The sequence below is a fragment of the Protopterus annectens genome, chromosome 13.part0, assembly GCF_019279795.1.
Source record: "Protopterus annectens isolate FY-2018-M chromosome 13.part0, PAN1.0, whole genome shotgun sequence".
Taxonomy (NCBI): Eukaryota; Metazoa; Chordata; order Ceratodontiformes; family Protopteridae; genus Protopterus; species Protopterus annectens.
In genome coordinates this window covers 349,445,202-349,465,219 of record NC_056747.1, presented here as the reverse complement: position 1 = coordinate 349,465,219, position 20,018 = coordinate 349,445,202, and positions in this window count along the sequence as shown.

The following is a 20,018-nucleotide window of genomic DNA, read 5'->3' as shown; positions in this document are numbered from 1 at the left end:
GGTGAGTGAATCAGTTATGCATTCTAGAAGTTCTCAATTAGGGCCATGCAACTGCACAATACTTTCTTCATCTTGGTCTCCACCATCTGCTGCAGCTATGGCTGGGAAACCTCAGGAAACAGTGCAAAGCTACTTGATTGAGAGGAGCCATGTCCCTCTCTTGTGAGGCACTCCCAGCCCAATTTTTCTCATGCTCCATAGCTACATCTTCAGCAGAGAAAGGATATGTTGGAGGTGTCTGCTGACTAAATCTATCATCCAGACCCTCATTAAGAAAGCATGGTAGCATGTCTGCCTTAAGTAATATATCCTGATGTTAGACTGAATATATTTAAAACACATGTCTGCATTAGTGAATGGAACTAAGAATGACTGGCTGCAAACCTGTTCTGGTTTGTGCAGTAGGCAATATGGTTACAGTCATGTTTTGGTCATGTGCAGAACGAGGAACAGAACATCAGATAATTGTGGCAAGTGTAGAATAAGATACCAGAACAACAGCTACAAGTCATAGTCCTATATATAAACAAGCTCCTATTTGCTCGAGTTGGTGGTAGCTCAGGTAGCTGTAAAAGCTTCCACAGACCATTTAAAAGATAAGAAGTTCCCCGATTCTCTGGCCAAATTTCCCTCTAGTGGTATAAATACTTCAGGTGTCTCCTGAAAAGTCATCAGTAGCCTAGTGGAACTAACTTGGTCAACCAAGGATAAATTAATTAATTAAAATACATATATCCCCTCTTAACTGCATTACAAACAACAGGCAAGAGTGCATCTGCCTGTGCATAAGTCAAAATAAAAAAGCTTGTAGCGGTGAACAAACAAAACTCCAAAAATCCAAAACCAGTGTAGAAACGGAGAAAAAACGGCAATTTGAATTCTTTCTCGACAATGTTTATTTACCAAGCTCCAGTACACTCAGTAAATTAAATAGACTAAACAAAATCCATTGTAAAACACATGTTTTACAATGGATTTTGTTTAGTCTATTTAATTTACTGAGTGTACTGGAGCTTGGTAAATAAACGTTGTTGAGAAAGAATTCAAATTGCCGTTTTTTCTCCGTTTCTACACAAGTCAAAATACTTACACAGAAACTGACAGTTACACAAAGTAGTGTAGAGGCACCATAAGATAGTGCAGCATAATCCAATCAAATAACAGGTCCCTGCAGAAATAAATATGAAATGTGGTTAATATATTGTGTGTCAACACCACTTCCACCCAACAGTGAAGATCCACACATCGGTATATACATATTTCATAGGGTGATGTTAACAAATACCTGTCAATATTAACAAACACAAAATATAAAAATAAGGTACAATGCTGTCCACTTACAATACCATTCAGGGCGATGTTGCCAAACCTCCACTTTCCATATGCAGAGGTCATCAGGGTTCCAGTACACCAGGTCAGCATAACAATGCCTGCACTGTTCCCAATTATGCTTATGCCCATGGTTGAGGACTGCTTCTCAGCCAGCTCATACCAGTCATAAGCATTTCCGAAGTCACTATCAAAGGGTTCCAGTAGGTGACTCCTGCAATGACTGTGAAGGAGAAAAGGCATAATCCTTCTCTCTTTCATGAACATTCCAGGCATTATCCAGCCGAAATTAGCAAAAGCCACCATTCTTCCATATTTCCTCTACAAATTATGTCACTTTCACAAGGAACAAAATGGTAGTCTGTGTGAGAATTCTTACAATGTAATGTCTTAATGACATGTACAGTAACATGTAGCTACAAAGCTCCTTGATGCACATATTCATGTAGACCTCCAGAATTAAAGATGTGAAAGCTGAGTAAATGCAGCTAGCTGTGCTTTAAGTCTCAGATAAACAGCGGCAATTCATAGACATTCGTGCAATGGATCATCTTCTTCTTCTACTTTCGTCTTTTTCCCGGTTAGGGGTCGCCACAGCAGATCACCATGTCCGCACATTGATTGGCAGCGGAGTTTTACAGTGTCGAGTTGCCAGCCCGGCGCCCAACCTTCCACAGAAGGCACACACACACGTACACCTAGGGCCAATTTAGAGTGTACAATCCACCTGCAGCATGTCTTTGGGATGTGGGAGGAAACCAGAGCACCCGGAGGAAACCCACGCGACCACAGGGAGGACATGCAGACTCCGCACAGAAGGCACCCCAGCCGAGGACCGAACCGGAGAACCTCTTGCTGTGAGGCAGCAATGCTAACCACTGCACCACCGTGGCCGCCCAGATTCGTGCAATGGATCTAATTTGCCTATATCTCATCTCACATAGGCAGTCTTAAATTGCATTGTTTTAGAGGTGTAACACCATTTTGTATGCTAGACTTCACACATTTCTGAAGCAATATTGGATATTTAAGCAACAGTATTTGAAGGAATAGCTGCACTGTCTGAAATATAGACAGCCCTGAGGAGGCACACACTACTCTGAAACAGCACGGTAAGCTGTTTTTGACTACTTACCAAAGGCTTTACAACATTGTACAGGAATTTTTATTACAAAAGGCTAGCAAATTGAATGTGTATGTCTGTATATTGTATGTAGATTATACTGGTGATGATGTAGCCCATGATATCTAGGACAACCTGCCCCTGTACATGCCTGTGTATGGAGAGCCTATGTGGGTAAGTTGTCTTATATCTACACATATCTATCCGTCCCACTAGGGTAGGGCTGTGTCTGTGGCATTTAGCAAACAGTCCCCTAACTGTAGCGACAGGAACAAGTGCCTTACCCTCATCATACCTATAGGTCCTAATAAACTGAATGAGCCCGGGGGATTGCATATAGCCAGCTGCATATATTCCTGTGATGGTCCCTACATCTGTCACATGCATACTCCATAACTGTCCCTGTGAATACAGTATGGTATTCCTAGATTACATCTTTGTGTACACCTCTCATTCTACCAGCCCCACAATGCCATGTGCTTACAGGTGTCTGCATATCCAACAGGTTCAGTGGATTGTAGAGGCTGGAGAGTTCCTACTCTGCTAGAAATTATGTCTTGCTACAAGCACTTATAGTGCATGGGTAGTGCATATTGCTGAGAAGGGGTGTTGGTGAGACTTCACAGGATCAGGTGTCACAGACAGTGGTTCATGGCAAGTGCCATCGGGGAGCAAAATCTCACATTTCAGCAGTGTAGCAAGCAGGCTACCAGTGTGCTGTGCTGTGACATTAGCAAATGGAAGACCACCTAGGAGCAACTAACTAACAGATCTAAGAGAGTTTTCAGTGTCCCTATAGGGGGATAATAGCTCTGGGGTTTTCCTTGGAGGGGGTGGACAATGACTTGAAGATGGACCCACCCCACATGTCTCTATAGATCATGCATCATTTTAGTACTCCACTCATCAGATTTCTGTTCATCAACAATGCACAAAGAGACTGTAGGTGGAGCACAATATGTTGTCTATGTTTTGTTACAGAAACATCAAACAAGGCATCCAACAACAACAGCATGACAGCAGAGACTGGTTGAGATAGTATGGTACATCTTGCATGGGCACCCTTAGCATGCATGCCACGGGAGTACAGTTTTAGCAAATGTAGTCATTTTTACTTTGGTGTGTCTTCTGTTGTATGGTCTCACACTGCAGAGCACTGCTGTGGTGATGCCTGTAGAGGCTTAGGCAGGACAAGAGGCTGCTGTTGGTATTAATGCAGAGGATAATTATGATGACAAGACTGAGATACCTGCACTGAGTGTGATGACACAGTGGCATTGAATCCATTTTGGGTAAGCATCTCCCCTACCCCGCAGTACAGGGGAAGGTCTGCCTTTGCCCCAAGATGAGCATAAGGCTGCACAATCTGAATGCTCATTTGTCCCCAGTGTGGGAGGTGCCTCTTGTTCTGAGCACCAGTGAGGCTCCCCTTTGACTGTGGCAGCAGATAGGCATACTACATCTGATGTGGGTATACTATTGTGCAGCCTTAAAGAAGTGCTCAAGACTGTTATATATCACAGCTGGCCCCTGACATGCTGATAGCACTCAAGATCAATAAGCAGATGTGCCAAACAATAAATCCTATAATTCTTTCTCAGTCATAGAGTTCAACCACACCAAACTTCTGGGCATTGAAATAGACAATAATCGCCACTTTGATGTTCACATCTCACATACCATAAAACTAGTACACAAAAAACTAGGCTCCCTATACAGGCATAAGTCCTTTCTCTCACAAAAAGCAAGAGTCACTCTTGCACAAAGCCACCTCCTCTCAACTCTATTATACGCAGCACCAATCTTTACCCAAATCAGACAATGTGACCTAGACAAACTAGAATCATGCTACAATAAAATAGCCAAGTTTGCTACTAACTCAACCTATAGAGCCCATCACTGTGCTGCACTAAAAGAACTAAAATGGCTTGAGCTACCACAGCTACTTAACTATCACCAGCTAAGCACAGCCTACAATATTCTCAAATATCCTGAAAAAACCCCCTCATTATCCAACCTACTTGCTATCTATACTACAAACCGATACCTAAGATCCAGTGAAAAATCTCTCCTCTCCATCACCAAGGCTAACAATAATGCAGGGAAAGCGCTCTACTCCCACACTGTTGCCAGAAAGAAATTGGAACTCTCTTCCCCTATCTGTGTCCACTGCCCCCTCCCCATCCATATTCAAAAACTCCCTCAAATCGCACCTTCTTAGTACATGGTTATGCCCTTGCATCACATAACCCTACCCATACTACTATTAACTCCTCAAATTCCTCTCTGATCACATGCTGGAGCTCTGATCCCCTGTAGGCTTGGTCATCTGAAAGGGTACTTTTAACTGTAGAATCTTACTTGATATATTTTCTTTTCTTACCAAAGTATGACTGACATTGTCTTTTTACCCATGTTTTATATCTTTTACTTGGAGTGTTTTTTATTAATTCTTGTTATATTATTATGCTCAGCATACATGATGTAACCTGTTTTGTGTATTATGCTGGATGTACTGTATTTGTATAACTTGATGTTGGAGCTTTTCTCCCCGGGCCTCCGCTGAAAATGGACCTGGTCCAGTCGGAATTTCCCGGTTAACAAATGTAAAATAAATAAATAAATAAATAATCTGCTGAACACTCTAACCTAGTAAATTCTAATTTGCAACACATCAAAGTGTCTCCACTCAAAAATAAAATACTGCAGGAACCTAAGGCTGTATTACAACTTGAACACACCTCTACATGTACAGTTACAGAGACATGGTTTCAAAACAATGAAAGCACTTCCTCTATTACTAGGTTTAATGCTTCCCATGTCTTCAGACCTATTGGCAGTTACTGGGGGTATTTGTCAAGGTACTATCATTTCATGACTGCTAGGGATACCAAATCTGAACTTTTTATATGTTGTGTTTGAGATTCTTGGACAATATTTTCATTTTATGGAAGGGGAAACAGGAGGATATTCTACAGTTTATTGAATACATCAATAACAGTACTAATTTTTTAAGATTTACTTATGAGTCACAGGACCTAGAAACTAGTTACTTAGATGTAAAAATTTCTAAGATCCCTGGTGGCTTTAAATCTAATGTGTATCGTAAGCCTACTTTTTGTAATGGCTACTTGCATTATCACAGCCACCATCCTCAAAAACAGAAAAAAAGTATAGTGAAAGGTCAGGCAATTAGAGTAGCCAGGATGACCTCAGAAAAGGAAGATGTAATCATAGGACTGGAATTATTGAAGAACATGTTTCTTGAAAGAGGATGTCCATCTTCTTTAGTTGAACCTATTATAAAAGAAATCTTTGATGAATGGGGAAAAATATAACCCCCTCCTAAGTTGTGGGGATGTTAGAACAGGGTTTAGGGAAGATGGTTTCAGGGATTGGTCAGAAAATGGGCTAAGATAACCAAGAACTGATATTACCTCTGTTACGAAGACTAATTTCAGTAAGGCATGTATTATCCAACATAGCCCCCTTTCCCACAGGATTAAACATATATTATATAAAAACTGGGTAATTTTTAAAATCAAGAGTGAAATACACAGGAAGGTGGGTGAAAAACCCATTTTCTCTACAAAAGTTGTCAAAAACATTAAGGCAAACTTAGAGAACTGTAAGGTGAGTCAGGTACACATTGAGGAAAATATAAAGCCATGCGGGCAGTGTTCTCAATGTGAATATATACTACAGGTTCCATCTGTAACATTGAACAGCAGTTGAAGTAGCATTTTACACTTTAGAAAAGGGAACTGTTATATGAACAGGATAGTTTATATCACACTTTGTAACACCTGCCCAGGGTTTTATATTGGAAAAATGGAGAAGTCTTTAAAATGTAGAATTTCCGAACATTTTTACGAAATAAAAAACAAAAAGGATACTAATGCCCTCTATAGATCTAGTGTGGACCGTGTGGGATACACAGGTTTCAAATTTGGAATTATAGACACGGTCAGTATTGATGCGAGGGGGGGGGTGACTGGAAGAATTTATTGTACAAAAAAGAATTAATGTGGCAGCTCAGGTTGGCTGCCAACTTCCCCCAGGTTTAAATGACCATTTATGTATTCATTCAGTACTAAAGGCAAAAGCTAACAAGATAACTTAAAACATTTAAAATTATTTTGTATAAAAGGAAATTTAAAATTATTTTATTATACACACAAATATAATGTTTTGCATTATATATATATATATATATATATATATATATATATATATATATATACTGAGAATAAAAATATACATGAAAAAGTAGAATTTTGACTTGGGAAAACAATTAACAGTATCAATTCTTTATGAATATATTTTAAAGTGCGTGAAACTTTGTGAATGAATTTTAACAGTGTTTGTATAATGTTTGAATTGGTCTTGTTCCTTTAAATATGGCTTGAGCTGATAATTTTATTGGGGCATTGATTAATTGCTTGTTTAGAAAGAGAGTATTTAAATTCTTTAGGGCTATGTTTCAGGTTGTTCTGATGAAGTCAATTAATTGATGAAAGTGCTCAACATAATGTATGATGTCTCTTGTACTGGATTCTATGCTGGATTTTATTCTGGTTTAATTAATCAAAAGGAGTATTCCACAGTCCTTTTGGTATATTTTTCACTAGTTCTAGATGTCTGAAGAACTATATCAGGGGAAACTTGAAAGGAAAATATATCAAAACAGAACAGATTTCTGAAGAAATGAATGAGAATGTTTGGTATGGAAGATATTACTTCACAAGCAAGAACTTGGAATTTACATATTATTTCCCAAGCTGCAATAACAGGGTTATTGTGACTAGAAAATTTACTTCACAGCAGCATGCATATTTAATTGAAATCATTGACGTGTCCAATAACTACTGCAGATCACACACCAATAAAAACTAAGATAAAGATGAAGGGTAAGGAAGTGAAAATGAGAAACTGTTAAAAAGAGAGGCATTTAAGGAATGGGAAATGGAAATGATTAAAGAGTTATTAGAGAAGACATAATTTTATTTGGAAGGGATAGCTAGGAAGTGGGATAAAATAAAAATGGAGTTTAAAGACATGGTAGAAATAAAAGGGAGAGAGACAGAGATGGGCAAAGATTAACAGGAATTAGAGGGGTAGACAAATGTTTAAGTATGGCAGGATAAGGGGAATCTCACAAAACAAGAAGAGGAACAACTACAAAGAGTACTGGATAACATTTAGGTTTAGAAATGTACATGCTATGCAACTATTTTAATAACATCAGAGCACAAAAACTTTTAAAACAAAGATTTATGCAACAGAAAGTAGAAAGGGTTTTCACCAGACCTACGGAGAATATAACAAAAAAATAACCAGAGATCCTGCAGTGTTAAGTGATATTTCATAAATGTTATGAAAATTTGTATAAAATGGAAATATTTATGGAAGACTGTATTATGCCAATGTTAGAGGAACATGAGGCTCAACAATAAGTAACTAAGATAGACAGAGATTAGCTAAAAATGCTGATGTATAACCGATCAACAGGGAAGTCTCCAGGAATAGACAGTATTCCTGTGGAAGAGGGGAGGGAGGAAAGTTATAAAGATATGTTAGGTCTTGTTTAACAATGTTTTAAAATGGTGTGAGGACTGCCAACATCTTTGAAGAAAGTGTGGTTGGTGCATTATCCAAAGAGGATAAGGCCCTTTCAGATTTAGATTCATATAGGTCCATTTCAATTTTAAACTGTTTGCAAAGTATTTATGTCTATACTAGTTAAGATAAATTCAAAAGGGTTGTCAAAATTGATACAGAGATCTGTATGATTTTGTGGAGGGAAAACAAACATTTTAACAACATTAACAGAACAATGATAATCAAGATGGAAGACAGCTGTAAGAAAATGTCACTATTGTTGGTGAGTTTTGATAGAAGGAAAGCATTCAGTAGAGCTATCTGGGGTTTTACAAGTAGGTCAATGGCAGTATTTACATTTCCTGATAGAATAATAGGGTAGATCTGGATGACATATGAAGGGCCAGAGGCAGGAATTAAGGTGAGAAGGTTCCTCTCTTACAAGTTGTGTTTGCACAGATGAACAAGGTAGGGATGTCTTCTTTCCCTTTAGTTATTTGCTTTATTTTTAGAACCAGATATATTTTAAAAGATCAAATTACCACAAGATCAAATACCATATAATTGAGACAACATTGCCAAAGAATGTAAATATCGAAAGCTAAATTCTTTGAATCTCACTTTTCATCAGTCTTAACAGTTGGCCAACATCTCAGACGCCATTGCAACCTAGTGAAACAAAACTTAAGTAATGCAGTGAAAATCCCGATAATATACATAAACTCCACATAAAAATATTAGATGAATCTTCACATTACAGTCACCTCAACGGTGATATGAAAGTATGTATCGTAGAAAATCAAATCCTGTATATCATTATATGCGGACGTTTTTTTTAAAGTTAATTTTACAAATATTACTTTACGTGTAAATTGTGAAATACACAGTTGCTAACATTTTCAAGCATTCAAATGGATATAGCATCTACTTTGCTATGCATAACATTATTAATAAATATTTTACGTTATACTAGATGATGAATAGTTCTCTGAGATGTTGGCCAACTAGTGCTATTCGATGAGTTAAATTTTGAAGGAGTCAGCATTCAACAATTGCATACTTTAATAAACTGATCTTGATGATTTGGTATTCAATCTTGTGGTCATTTGATCTTTTAAAATAAATCCTTTAGAATCACTGGCAAAGAAAATAAGGGACTTGTAAATATACTGATATAACTGGTATGGTAAACAAGAAAAGTTACCTTTATTCACAGATGATATTATCTTGTACTTGATAAATCCAGATAAGGGGATTCTGGTTTTGTGGAACGTTTTTCTAAATACCTTTATTAAAATATCACTTAAGACAAAGGCACACATACATTAATAGAACAGAAAACAGATCTTAAAATTTTGTTTCCATTTACACACAATGTATATTACATTTTCTTCCTTTATAACAACTTTCAATCAAGCATTACACAGATCACTCAGTTCCCTGCCTTTCCTTAAACCTCACTCCTTTTCCTCCTCAATATTTTTTAAATTCCTTTATTAAGTTATTACTTAGGCTGCTGGTAATCCTATATTAACAGAAAGGAAAACAAACCAGTTTAACATTTTTTCCATTTAAATACAATATGCATCACGTATATTTTTTTGCTACTATAATCAGTCCAGCGTTACAAAAAAATGCTCAATGCCTGCCTTCCCTTAAACATCACTCCTCCTTCTCCTGAACATCATTATGTATGTGCTGTTCTCACAATTTCCATTTACCTTTATGTAATTTGCTCCTTCAGTTTTCCAAAGCTCCCTCTTCCAGTTCTTGTGTCATTCAATATCTGAAATATAGTTGGTAACAGACTTTGATTTCCATTTTCTAGTAATTGCTTTCTTGGCAGCCAACAGAATTAAACTTAATAAGGCCTTCCTATGCCTAAGCAGTTAAGATCCTGAATCCCAGCTCAAAAGAACTGTTTCCTTACTTACAGCCATTTGCTCATGGAATATTTCTGATAGACTACTCTGTATGGAATTTTTAAAATCTGCCAAACTCATCATACTCCCAAAACATATGTTCCCAGTTATCTCTCTCTTCTCCATTACACATCCAACATTTGCTATTTACCTGAGGAAATCCTCCTCCTGAATATTCTTCTGCATGTATTGTTCCCACAAGCTCCAGTTATTTCTGTGTAATTTGCTCCATCTCTTTTCTGAAGATCACTCTTCAGTTCTTTTATCTCTTTTACAATATTAAATACTTCAGATACAGTTGGTTTAAATTTTGATTTCTGTTTTCTAGCAATTCCTTTTCTGGCAGCCAACCGAATTAAACTTAATAAGGTTTTTTCTATGTCGAGGCAATCCAGATAATGTGTCACAGTTCAAAAGAATAATTTCCTTAGTTACAGCCATTTGCTCCCCCAATATGTTTGAGACAGTACGCTGCAGGGATTTTTTTTATGTCTGCCAACTCATTACACTCCCAGAAATATTCCCAGTTATATCTTTCTTACCCATCAGACCTCCATTTGCTATCTACCTAAAGAAAAATTCTTTGCCGTCTACTTCTGGTATAAAATACCCATACAAACATTTCCAAGCAAAAATCTTAAACTTTCTGGGCTTTGTTGCACACTTGGAAGCCATACATATGTCCTGCCATTCTTCCTTTGTAAATTGCTTTTCCAGTCTCTCTTCCTAATCTTTTCTAACCTCTTCTGATTCTTATAGCTATGTAATATTTTACATGCCCTATTAATTATCCCCTTTTTAACAGCAGCTTCTGTTCTATATTTGATTAAAAACTTTACCAAAGCAGATCTTTATGCAGGAATTTACATTTTTTTCTCTTTGCCTATATTCTAATATCAGTCCCTTATAGGGAAGGCAGTCTCTAACCTACAGTCCAAACTTCTTCTTGGCCTCATCACCTGTATCTAAAACTAAAAGATCTAAAAAAACATTTTCACTGCTTGTATTTTACTATTCATATCCATAAACAGAAGCTACCTTTTTCTCAGTTTTTGTATTATCTTAGCTGCCATAGCAGAAGTACATTTAATCCATACTGCTGAATGTTTTATTTTCTCATGTCCCTATAAATATGGGTATTGCTGAACCAAGTCATGAGTGGATATTTAATTTGTGTATGCTATAGTTTTTATTTTATATTCATTCATTTTATATCCTGAAAAGACTTGAATCTGTCTCAAAATGTTCCATAACACAGAGATGTACTTTTCTGGATTTATCCAGTACAAAATTATATTACTGGCAAATAAAGCCAACTTTTCTTGATTACCATACAAATTATATCCTTAAATTTCTGAGTCCCTTATTTTCTTTGTTGTTGGCTCTAAATATAAAGCAAATAAAGGGGAAAAATGACACCCCTGACAGGTTCCTCTGTTCAAACACAACTTTTCAGGGAGGAACAGCTACCACACTTTAATTCTTGCCTCCAGTTCTACATATGTCCTCCTAATTAATTTAATTACTGTATCAGGGAAAGCAAATGCTTCCATTGTCCTACTGATAAAATCTCACCTTACTCTGTCAAATGCTTTCTCTGCATCAAGATCCACCAACAACAGTGGTATTTTCTTATATTCTTATTCCCACTGGATCATTATTGCTCTACTAATGTTATTAAATGTTTGTTTGCTTCCCCTCCACAAAACCAGACTGACTTATCAAAGTTAGCAATACATTTGCCATTCTTTTAGCTAGTATAAACATAAACACTTTATAATCATGGTTTAAACTAAAATGGGCCTATATGAAGCTGGGTCTGATACCTGTTCACCATCTTTAGGTAATGCAGTCACCATAGCTTTCTTCCAATATGTTGGTGCTTCCCCTTCTTTTAAAATAACACTAAACAGAATATTCCTCATCTTTATCACCCCCCAACTTCCAAACTTCCACAGGAATACTATCTGTTTCTGGAGACTTATAGCCTTATTATACAGAGTAATTTTTATCTCATCTCATTACTTTCTATTCTATTAGATGTTGAGCCTTATCTTCCTCTAATCTTGGCATAGTTAAGTCTTCTATAAATATTTTCATTTGTACTCCTCCTTGGTTTCCAAATTCCTCTGTTTTATACAAATTTCGATAGAATTTCTGAAATATATCTAATACCTCTATAGGATCTCCAGTTATTTTTCTTGTAATAGGCTCCCTAAGTTTGGCGACAACCCTTTCTACTTTCTGTTCCCTAAGTCACTGTGCTAAAAGTTTTTGTGCTCTGGAGTTGTTACCAAAAATAGTTAACAGCAATCTTTCTAAACTCATGCATGTTATCCAAATAATCTTTGTTTCCTATTCTTCTTGTGTATTTTTCACCTTATGCTGTAATACTTTAAATTTTGCCAGCTCCTCTAAATAATTCCTATTACTTGCTAACCATGTTTCTTTCTCTTTTATTTGCTTCTCTTTTGCCTTGTGTACAGTAAATCATTTTTCACTAACAATCTTTTGTCCCCAATTTGTTAATACATTTTCCTTCTGACAAAGTTTTGTCAAGATCAACTTTTTCTGATGGTATGATTGCATCTTTATTAATGTAGGTCTTGGCTACTTTCTCACGGCCAGGTTTGGAGCATATACTCAATGTGCCACTTCAATTAACAAATCCTGTTTTGGAACACCAATCCAGTTGCTCATTTGTCCTTTCATAAATTTAATACAGTGCAATCTATCTTCTAACTCTACCATTTTTTTGAAATAGTTCTTCTTGAGAAGCCTCATACTCAGCCAGCCTTTCCTTCATTTCAACCTCTGATTTCTTCAGTTTTATCAGTTTATCTGAATTGCTAAAGTTTTGTCCATTTTCTCATCCTTTTATTTGAGTTGATTTACTCCTTTAATGTTTAATTTATTTTAATCACATACAAGTATGTCTGATTAATTTTTTTCCCTCTAAACTAATGGAAGGAATCTTTTGCATCTAAGCTGAAACTTGAATCGCTTTTTGCTGAACAGCTGCAGGATCTCTCCCAGACAGTATTTTTATTCACCTTTTTTTGGTCAATTTTGCTTCAGATTTTCCAAATTTCTATTTTGTTGGTATCCAGGCAGTATAAATACTAGCCAGTAACTGAATGTTATCCAAATAACAGTTTCAATGGCACTTCTTCGTTTCAGTTTCTATTTTCAGCTGAAATTAACCTGCTGATCAGTGTCCAGCCATCATGGAAGTCCCCTGCATTCTACTTTTGAGATCTGGAACATTTTGAGTCAGTTTCAAATATTTTCAGGATATAAAGTAAATGAAGATAAAGCCAAGGCTATAGAAGTAATCAATGTACACACACATTAATTGGTTCAGTAATACCTATATCTATGAATACATGATAAAATGAAGTATCTAGGTGTGTAGATTAAAAAGATTCAAATATGTCAGCTAGAGATATGTGTAAAGAGACTAAAGAAAATATACTGCAACAACTGAGCACCCGGAAGCTCTTGATTATGAATATGGACAGCAAGATACAAGAAGTAAAAGTGTTTGCAGTCCCATTAGTTTTATATACAGATCAGACATACGTTTATCAATCAGAGGATAAGCTGTGAATCATAATTAATAAAATGTTGAATTAATTTTTTTGGGAGGGAAAGAGAGGAAGAGTTAAGTGGGATAAGTTAATTTCTCACCATAGGACATGGTGATTTAGGATTACCTGATTTAAAGGGATACTTTAGAGTTATACAGGTAAGGCTCATATGCATAATGTAAGCAGAAGATTATAAATCAATGTACAAAAGGATGATGATGGTGAATCTGGGAGAAATCAAAAAGTAAATTGAGAGTAAGATTTTGGATGCAGGTCCTTTAGGAGAATAACAACCATACAGAATATTATATTCATAATTTAGCACAAGTTATTCTAAATAGTAAGCCAACACAGGAATGGAGACAGGAGATTTTGCCAATATGAATGACTGAAAGAGGGGGTACAACAGTAGGCAAGAAGGTGCTGGAATTTAATGGTGAAAATTATCAAAGGAACTAAGGTATTTGGAGTAAATAACTAGCAATAGAAAGGAAACAGAGTGGAATGAAGCTAAGCAGAAGTTTAAAGTGTAGGTTAAAGACTACCTTCACTATCGGGGACTGGTTGCAGAGTACAGACAAACAGAAATGGATATATATATAAATGCTACCTGAAAACCCATCTCTGGTACAGTTTTTAGTTGTGTCTACAACAAAAGCTGTCATTTAAAAAGGATAATTAGTAGGGTATATAAAATACTGCATGATAACTATAAGAATCAATCAGAGGAGGTTAGGAAAGACTGGGAAGCAAGAATCGAAATGCAATACACAACAGAACAATGGGAAGTCATGCATATGGCTCCCAAGTATGCAACAAAGTCAAGATGGTTTATGTTTTTTGCTTGGAAGTGCTTACATAGGTATTTTTATACTCCAAGCAGATTTCAGATAAGTTTTCCACAGGTAGAGAGCAAATGCTGGAGGAGTGATAGGAAAGAGAGAGACGTACTAGAAAATTAAACAAAAGTGGACTCTGCCAAAGCAGTAAAACAAACTTAAAACTCCAAAAAGCAGCAGAAGCTCCAACAATAATCCAACTGCAACTACAAAGAAGATCCACTGCATGATTTAAAGCTTAGCACTTTCCTTCTTTATTCATGTCAAATAGAACTTCATCAGCACTGCAAATGCAGTGGAAAAAACAACTTAAATACATTATTTAAAAGTCATGACACATCAATTAACTTATTAAAACAGTATACCATTTAAAAACTTATTGTAACCTTAAACTAAACTTTAACATTATTGAGCTTTTAACAAACACTTAATATTGACACTTTCATTTATATCAGGTGTTTTGTCCGCCTGTAAAAAAATCTGCCGGTTATCCTCTTTTACTTCAAGATAATTCTTTAAGTTCACCACTCAAAGGGACTAGAACATGCTCAACCATGAAAAATAAAAATTTCCAAAAGTCACTACCAGCCATGGAATGTTTGGCCAGGGCATTTCTAATGTCTATTTTTAATTGCTAAAATATGTTCCCTGGCCAAACATTCTATGACTTGTAGTGATTTTAGGAATTTTTTATTTTTCATGGTTGATCATGTTGGTCCAGTCCCTTTGAGTGGTAACTTCAAGAATTATCTTGAAGTAAAAGAGGTTAATTTGCAGATTTTTTTTTACAGGTGGACAAATCACCTGATATAAATGTAAGTGTCAATGTTAAGTGTTTATTAAAAGCTCAATAATTTTAAAGTTTCGTTTAAGGTTATAATAATTTTTAAATGGTATACTATTTCAATAAGTTAGTTGATGTGTCACATAACTTTTAAATAATATATTTTTAAGTTGTGTCTTTCCACTGCATTTAAAGTTCTGATGAAGTTCTGTTTGATACAAATAAAAACAAAACGGCTAAACTTGAAATACTTTAAATCGTGCAATGGGTCTTCTTTGTAGTTGCAGCTGGATTATTGTTGGTTCTTCCACAGCTTTTTGGAGTTTTAAGAGGTACTAGAAAACATGTTTTTTTTTTGGGGGGGGACTATAATGTGTTGCCAGATTAAAAAAAAAATACCTACAGATTACTCTGTCAGAAATGTCAAAGGAACAAAGTTGTTAGTAAGGCAATAATTGTTCTGAACTGGGGCATACAAACTTAATTTCTGATAGACAAAAAGGCCTTACTAAGTTTAAGGCTATTCTTCTTTCTTCTTCTGCTTTTGGCTGTTCTTGTTAGGGGGGATCACCACATCTGATTCCATTTCTTCCTGTACTCTGCATCTTGCTCTGTCACACCAACCACCTATATGTCCTCTCTCACCACATCCATTTAACCTTATCTTAGGCCTTCCTCTTTTCCTCTTACCTTGTAGCTCTATCCTTAGCATCCTTTTCCCAATATACCCAGCATCTCTCCTTAGCACGTCCAAACGAATGCAATCTCACCTCTCTGGCTTTTTCTCCAAACCATCCAACCTGAGCTTACCCTCTAATATACACTGATTCCTAATCCTGTCCATCCTCATCACACCCAATGCAAATCTTAACATCTTTAACTCTTCCACTTCCAGCTCTGACTCCTGCCTTTTTGTCAGTGCCAGAGTCTCCAACCTATATAGCATAGCTGGTCTCACTACCCTCTTGTAGTCCTTCCCTTTTACTCTTACTGCTACCAGTATGTCAGAAATCACTCCTGACACTCTTCTCCATCTACGCCATCCTACCTGTACTCTCTTCTTCACCTCTCTTCCGCACTCACCATTACTCTGAACTGTTGATCCCAAATATTTAAACTCATCCATCTTTGCCAACAATACTCCCTGCATTCTCACCATTCTTTTATCCTTCCTCTTATTCACATACATATATTCTGTCTTAGTCCTGCTGACCTTCATTCCTCTCCTCTCTAGAGCATATCTTCACTTCTCCAGGGTCTCCTCAACCTGTTTCCTACTCTTACTAAAGATCATAATATCATTCTCAAACATTGTAGTCCATGGGGACTCCTGTCTAATCTCGTCTTTCAACCTGTCCATCACCATTGTAAATAAGAAAGGGCTCAGGGCTGATCCTTGATGTAATCCCACCTCCACCTTAAATGCATCTGTCACTACTGCCGCAGACCTCACCACTGTCAGACTATCCTCGTACATATCTTATACCACTACATACTTCTCTGCCACTCCCAACTTCCTTATACAGCACCACAACTCTTCTATAGGTACCCTATCATATGCTTTCTCTAAGTCCACAAAGACACAAAGCAACTCCTTCTGACCTTCTCTATACTTCACTATCAACACTCTCAGAGCAAACATTGCATCTGTAGTGTTCTTTCCCAGCATGAAACCATACTGCTGTTCATTAATTGTCACCTCCCTTCTTAACCTAGCTTCCACTACTCTTTCCCATAACTTCATGCTGTGACTGATCAAACAACAACCTTTCCATTCTTCATCCTCTTCATATCTGTCCTTACTTCCTCCTTGCTAATCCGTTGAACTTCCTGATTCACTATCCCCACATCACCCAACCTGCTCTCTCGCTCATTCTCTTCATTCATCAGTCTCTCAAAGTACTCTTTCCATCTGATCAACACACTCTCCTTGCTTGTATGTTTACCACATTATCCTTTGTCTCACTTACCTGCTGCACATCTTTCCCAGATCAGTCCCTCTGTGTAGCTAATTGGTACAGGTCCTTTTCTCCCTCCTTAGTATCCAACCTTTCATACAACTCTCCATATGCCTTATCCTTAGCCTTTGCCACCTCTCTCTTCACCATACGCCTCATCTCCTTATACACCTGTCTATTTTCTTCATCTCTGTGACAATCTCACTTCTCCTTCAACCAACGTTTCCCCCTGTATAATCTCCTGTTCTTCCTTGATTCACCACTAAGTCTCCTTGTCCTCTTTCCTCTGTCCAGATGTCACACCAAGCACCTTTCTAGCTGTCTCCCTTACCATCTCTGCTGTAGCTATCCAGCTGTTCTGTAACCATTCACTGCCACCCAGTGCCTATCTTAACTATTTCCTGAACTCCACCTCACAATCATCCCTTTTCAACTTCCACCATTTGACCCTTGGCACTGCCCTTACACTCCTCCTCCTCTTCATCACCAAAGTCATCCTACAGACTACCATCCTATACTGTTTAACTACACTTTCCCCTGTCAGCACTTTACAGTCTCCAATCTCCTTCAGATTGGCCCTCCTACAAAGGATATAATCCACCTGTGTGCATCTTCCTCCAGTCTTGTATGTCACCCCATGCTCCTTCCTCTTCTTAAAATACGTATTCACCACAGCCATGTCCATCCTTTTTCCAAAATCCACTACCATCTGACTTTCTGCATTCCTCTCCTTAACACCATACCTACCCATCACTTCCTCATCCCCTCTGTTTCCTTCACCAGCTTGCCCATTGAAACCCACTCCAATCACCACTCTCTCACCTTTGGGTACACTCACCACCACTTCATCCAACTCACTCCAAAATTTTTCTTTCTCATCCATTGCACACCCAGCTTGTGGAGCATGTACACTAACAACATTCATCATCACACCATCAATTTCCACCTTCATAAACATTACTCTATTTGACACTCTTTTTACCTCCAAAACACTCTTGGTATACTGTTCCTTCAGGATAACCCCTACCCCATTTTTCCTCCTATCTACACCATGCTAGAACAATTTGAACCCGCCTCCAATACACCTGGCCTTACTCCCCTTCCATCTGGTCTCTTGCATGCACAATATATCAGCCTTATTTCTTTCCATCATATCAGCTAGCTCTCTCCCTATACCAGTCATACTGCCAACATTCAAAGTTGCTACCACACTCCTAACCTTCCTCCTCTCTTCCTACCTTTGGGCATGCCTTCCCCCTCTTCTCCTTCTTCTTTGGCAAGCAGTAACTCAATTTCCACCAACACCATGTTGGCTAACAGTACTGGTAGTGGTCGTTGTTAACCCAGGCCTTGACCGATCCGGTATGGAAATCTGTATTGTTGTCCGCATATGTCATTTGGCAAAAGTTTTATACAGGATGCCCTTCCTGATGTACCCTCCCCATATATCCAGGATTGGGACCAGCTCAAAGAAATGCACTGACTTGTGCATCCCCAGTGGCTAGGTTTTGCAAAAAACAATGATTAGAAAACAGAAATCAAAATTGAGCCAGCTGCAATTAAAGTACTGAATATTGTAAAGGAGACAAAACAACTGGGGTTGAGAGCTTTAGAAAATGGAAGGAGTAAATTACATAGAAATGAATGGAATTTGTGGGAAACAATACATGCAGAATAATGTTCAGTAGTTGAAGCGAGGTTTAAAGGAATGCAGGAACTGAACAATTTATGTAATGTAGAAGTGAATGATATTTGTTAAAAACAAAATGTATTTGTAAGGTACAGTGACATATCTAGCATATTTGACACCTGGAGCTGAAATTTTTTTAACGGGTCTATATTATAACAGCGAATGCTTAAAAATAGCGAATGCTGTATAATCGACCCCAAAAAAATGAAAACACAAAATTCCAAACAAACAGAACAGCGATTTTGTTTCCGAGGGAAAAAAAATCGCTGTTCCGCAAAAAAAAAAAAAAAAACAAAGACAAAGACAAAATAAAGTGACTTCGCCCCCATACCCCCCCTACTTAAATATACCAACTCTGAGATCGCACCACAGTGGAGGAAATGACAAAGTCCCAAAAACGGCCCAGTGATTTTTTTTTCCTGGAAAAAAAATTGCTGCTCCATGTCTTCAGGATTTTGCCGTTTTGACATTTAGCTGTCGATTAAATAGCGTTTGCTATATTAAGTGTTCGCTTACTTAATAGGGAACCTTTTTTAACACCCTGCAAGTGGAGGTGTTTTTCTAGCACCCCTTCCTCTATGACAATTGTTTTAAGTAATAAACATAAAATGAAACAAAATAATGGCCAGAAAACAAAGCAGTCAAATTTTCCTTTTATTGAACTTTGTGTATATATACATATATATATATATATATATATATAAAATCACACCAGTAAAATAAATGAAAATATTACAGTAAATGCAAGGAAAAAATACATTACTGTATTCTTGAAAAGGAAAAAACTTACTCCTACAAATTGGTTTGAAGCACTATAAAACATTACGATTTTTGTTTTCAAGCTTTATTTTTGACAAATTTATGAATGACTTTGACAAAATTTATCTTCTTTGCATATTCATGCTCAATAGACAGTATAGCCAGATTTGTCAATCTTCACTCATAGTTGATCGAAGAACACCTTTAATTAATTTTAATTTTGAAAAGTTTCTTTCACATGAAACAACATATGAACAAATAGGAAGAATCTTAAACACAAGGATATGCTTGGAAGAGATTCATAAAAGTCCCATTTCAGAATAAGGACTAAAAGATCGTCACCAGAAAAGTTATCATAGATTTATATTATACTTGGTAGAAGTTTCTGAATTTGTTGTTCTGGAAAATAGAAGAAAATGACTG